The following is a 5,501-nucleotide window of genomic DNA, read 5'->3' as shown; positions in this document are numbered from 1 at the left end:
ATTGTTTCAAGTGAGAAAGCAAATCTAGTCCCTGTTACTTGGTCAGAAGTGGAAAATTGTGCACAGTATTATAAAGTAGAAAGCTTTATGTAAATCCCAGAATGGCCTGTCCAAAAAGAAAGAAAGAAAGAAAGAAAGAGAGAAGCATTTGTGGTGTTGAGCAACAGAGACTAGGCTAGTGCAGTCAAGTGGTTGAAGCCATCAGGTACACAAGGTTCCAAGTTATAAGAGGAAAATGTATTGTTCTTCTCTCCTTATTGAGATATAGTATACACATGCATAAGACTATTTCCTTAGATTTAGAAAATCACTGATGCAGGGTAATGTTGTAAAATTGCTAATTTTCTCTTATTTTATCCTGTAACTGGGAGGAACATAAAGAAAAGGATGGAGAATAAAGAGTCTGTTCTTCACTCTTTCAGGTTTTTTGTTTTTTAGAAGCCCAGGGGAATATTATCAACACTGCTATTAATCCAAAGTTCGTCAACCAAAAAGTGGCATCTACTGACCTTTGACTTTTATCCTACCTTCTTCATATACAGTCATACGTCCCTTAACGACAGGGATATGTTCTGAGAAATGCATCGTTAGGTGATTCTGTTGTTGTGTGAACATCATAGAGTGTACTTACACAAACCTAGATGGTATAGCCTACTACACAGCTAGGCTAGGTGGTACCAATCTTATGGGACCACCGTTGTATATGCAGTCCATTATTGACCAAAATTTCATTATGCGGTGCTTGACTGTATATTTGCCAGCATTTATTCAAGTTAAAAATAAAAGTTTGTTTTAAATGAATAAGCTGCAGTGTGGACAGATTTCTTTTTAAGTAAATAACACTGAGTGAAATCTTTCCTTTGATTATTTGTTTTTGTTTTGGCTCACCTGACCTTATTTGAAAGCCATCACTTTCCACCATTGGATAAGCCTATTTTGAGCTCCTTTATTGGAATATCTAATATAAATTAAAATGTCAAGTTAAAACATTTTGTTTTGTTTTGTTTTGAGGAAGATTGGCCCTGAGCTAACTAACATCTGTTGCCAATCTTCCTCCTTTTTTCCTTTTTTCTCCTCCCCAAAGCCCCAGTAGATAGTTGTATGTCATAGCTGTACATCCTTCTAGTTGCTCTATGTGGGACACTGCCTCAGCATGGCTTGATGAGTGGTGCATAGGTCCACGCCCAGAATCTTCTGAACCCATGAACCCCAGGCCGCCAAAGTGGAGTGCGCGAACTTATCCGCTATGCCACTGGGCAGGACCCAAGTTAAACTGATTTTTATGTACACTACATTGTGTTCACCACCAAGAGTCTAGTTTCCAGTGTACCTGAAATTCATAATGTTATAGACCAATGTTACCTAAATAATAAAATAATTAAATAAAACAAAAACAATTTTTGTTAAGAGAGAGATGGACACCTGGCCTCTGGAACCTTGCTACTAAATATGTGGTCCACGTATCAATAGCATCAGCAACACCTGAAAGCTTTGTAGAAATGCAGAATCTCAGGCCCGCCCTGGACTTCACAATCACATTTTAACAAGGTTCCCAGGTAATTCCTATGCACATTAAACTTTTAGATGCATACTGCTCTAGAAGGCACCATTATCAAAAGAAACCCAAGCAATGATCCAGGTTTGCCTAGAGGCCCACATAATGTTGAAGAGCCTAGGCCTACATTTTGGTTTAGAGAGCAATATGGGAAGAAGCTGGGCTTCACCTAAGGTGAGACCAGGCTTAATTCACCAGTTTGGGACTGTTACAGGTAAACTGAACAGGACATAAAGGGTTGGGCTGGGGAGAAGGGTAGAACTAACAGGGGCTGAGACATAGAGACAGGCCTCCTAGAAAGGCAACGATTGAGAGGTGGCAGTGGAAAAATGAATAAGGGAAAAGCTAATTCCAGAAGGATACAAATATTATAATAGTATTTACATGGATTTTTAAGAACATGTAATATAATTACTATATTTATAATATATATATGTTTTTTTGTGTATATATATATATATTTGTGTGTGTGTAGGCATGCATGGGAATGATGCATACAAATGTAGCATAAAGACACGTACGGGAATGACAGCACATTTAAGATAGTAGTTACCTCTTAGAAGGTGTATTAGTTATCAGGTGGTATAACAAATTACCCCCAAACTTAGCTGCTTAAAACATACATTTTCAGGAATCCAGGTATGGCTTAGCTGAGTCTTCTGCTTCAGGGTCTCTCATAAGGCCACAATCAAGTTGTTGGCCAGGGATGCAGTCTCATCTGAAGGCTCTACTGAGGAGGATCTGCTTCCAAGTTCACTCACATAGTTGGCAGGATTTAGTTTTTCCCAGGCTCTTGGACTAAGGATTCAGTTCCTCATAAGCTGTTGGCTGGAGGCCTCCCTTGAGTCTTTGCAATGTTCGTCTCCTCATAGAGTATCTCACAACATGGCAGCATGCTTCATCAGAGGAAGTGAGAGGGCAAGAGAGAGTGCCAGCAGGATGGAAGTCACAATCTTTTGTTACCTAATCACAGAAGTGACATCCCATCACCTTTGTCATATTCTATTCATTAGAATCAAGTCACTAAGTCCAGCCCACACTGAAGAGGAGGGCATGAATACCAGAAGATGGGGTTCATTGAGGGTCATCTTTGAAGGCTGTTAGTCAAAAGCAGGTAGTGTTAGTAAAAGAGAAGTCTAGTGTACGGGTACACAGCGGGCTTCGACTAGATCTGTAATGTTTTACTTCTTAAGCTGAGTGGTGGGCACGTGGGTATTTATTGTAATGTTTTATATATCTTTTTTTAGGTCTGAAATATTTCCTAATAAAGACAAAAGAGAAAAAGGTTTAAAGTTAAATGAGCCTAATCTCTGAATCTGTTTAAGAAAAAAAGGATGAAGGTGTAGTTGTTCAAAAAAGAGGATGAGAGAAGAAAGGCCCAGGGGTTTGAGGGTTGATAGCCTTGTTTCTATTTTTAGTTAAGGCTTCCTTGATGCTCTCTAGTTAGCATTAATGCCTTCTTCTCCCATATTATATAGTAGCACATCTCATAACCTGTCTTACATTAATATTCTGTACATATGTGTGTGTCTATTTATCCTCCCCCCATAGGGATTGTCAGGTTCTGGAAGGTTCATACCTTATAAGATTTTATTTATCTTTCTACCCTATATCACCTAGCACTGTGGTTTACACATGATAGGTGCCCAATAAATGTTTGCCAAACCGAAGTGGACTTGATGCTTCCCCATGCCATTTTGGCATTTGTGTTACATATTAAAATGTATTATATCTTAGTATTCATTAAGGCCATAACCACAGGGTGAAACAGAAGGCATAAATCCCTTTGTCACCATTATTAAACAGATAGAACAAGAAAAATAAGTAGTTACCCATATAATGTGGTGAGGTATCACAAAAATCCTCTCCCAAATAATATATTCCCCACCATGCTTTTCCTTTATTACAAAACCCTTTCTTTAGGTTAAGGGATTATTTCCAGGAGATCTCTGTTAAAATATAAATAACCTTCAAATGGAAACTATATCAACTTTAGTGCACTGCTTCTTAATCTTTGGGGGGATACTGACCTCTTTGAGAATTTGAAGAAATCTGTGGACACTCTCCACTCCAAGTGCATAACATTTTACAATTTCAAGTAAGAAGTTGGCATTTGTTCCTAGAGAAACTTCTATTCTTGCCCTTCCTAGACTACTAAGAACTTCTACCCTTGCCCTTCAAAAGACTGAATTAGGACGCTGACGAAACAAATCACCACTCATGGGGGCCTGCCCGGTGGTGCAGCGGTTAAGTGCGCGTGGCCTGCTGTGGCGCCCCAGGGTTCACAGGTTCGGATCCCAGGTGCGCACCAACGCACCGCTTGTCAAGTCATGCTGTGGCGGCATCCCATATAAAGCAGAGGAAGATGGGCACGGATGTTAGCCCAGAGCCAGTCTTCCTCAGCAAAAAGAGGAAGATTGGCATTGGATGTTAGCTCAGGGCTGGTCTTCCTCACAAAAACAAACAAACAAACAAAAAAAACAAATCACCACTCATGGATATTTTAAGGTTGAGGGACCATAAAGGAGGGATAGTGATTGGGAAGTGGGAGCACTGCCTATAGAGGGGAGAATTAGGTGGGGCATTTCAACACAGAAAGGACCTGGGCAGCCCTGAGGTAGCACCATGACTGAAAGTGCCCGGGGCCAGGAGACACATGGGAAAGCAGGGAGGGAGGCAAGAGGTTCACAAGGGTAGGGGGTCAGGATGCCTTGAGATCTTATGAAAGAACAACATAATTCAAATTGCCATTGAACTCTATCTTGGAGTCTTTAAAAAAGATCTTGATGTTAGAAGTGCAACAGGGATTACAGTAGCCATAGCTGGTGAAAATTTCATTTTCAGAACCCTTAGGAAGTTCTAGGTGAGGTTGGAAACTCTAGGCATTATTGTTAGTGTCCAGAAAGGGTGCTAATCATACACATGCACAGAATGCAGATTTCCTTCCCAATATTGATATAGTTTATGATTGCTCTATTCACGATCCATGTAGCAGAATAAAATCCTTCGCTTCAGGACAAACTGTTAACAGCCTTGGGAGGAAAATGAAGATGACAGCTGGTTGCTTGTTCTGTACAACTCAGAAAGATATCTTGCCCATTCCCAAAATAGTAACTACAAACTTGAAGCAGAAAATTCAGTTCAACTAAGCAAACCTGGAACAAGTGCCAAATATAGCGCATGGCTCGAGTTACCACTGCCATATTCTCTCTCCCTCTCTTGAGAAAACATGTCTGTGGCTCCATCACAGCTCTCTTCTTAAGAATTGGCATAGTAACCTCACCTTCTCTTGCGAAAGAGAAATCTTTCAATACACACCCCACCCCATGCTTGCCCCTTGGGCCCAGAAGCACAGAACATGCCATGTTGGAAGGGTTGCAGGCCCATGCTATTTCTCTTTGCAATTACTTTAATTTCCCCAAACAATCCCTTGACTTCTTCGAACAGAAACTGACAAGATGAGGAGAGGACAGGAACACATATATAACCACACTGTCTCATACTATGTTTATTACCTCAAGCCCATTTTCTTCACAAAGTGAAGCTTTTGCAGGATTCATAAAGGACGGCCTTAAACAGGCTCTGAAAGGGTTTTAAAGTATTCTTAAAAGTTCACAGAAATAGGATTTACCAAATGTTCAAAAATAATGATGATGAATCACAATCATGAAGGAACAGTTTTCTGTCTTCATTACAAAGTTATTTTTATAAGTGTTTCTTCATGAATCATACAAAATAACTGATTGCAACATAAACTGTCATCGTCATAATTATTTCTGAGAGAGGGAAACTCTAGTTTAAAAAAGGTAACCAATATTTTAATAGAAAAAACTATTTCCTGCACAGTAAAAGAAATGATACAGTAATGAAACAATATACTCCCCAAATGTAAATTATATCATTATTTAATATTACTATTCTTAAATTTTGATGTAGTTTTACTCCA

The sequence above is a fragment of the Diceros bicornis genome, chromosome X (assembly GCF_020826845.1).
Source record: "Diceros bicornis minor isolate mBicDic1 chromosome X, mDicBic1.mat.cur, whole genome shotgun sequence".
Classification (NCBI taxonomy): Eukaryota; Metazoa; Chordata; class Mammalia; order Perissodactyla; family Rhinocerotidae; genus Diceros; species Diceros bicornis.
This window is presented reverse-complemented; position numbering follows the sequence as displayed.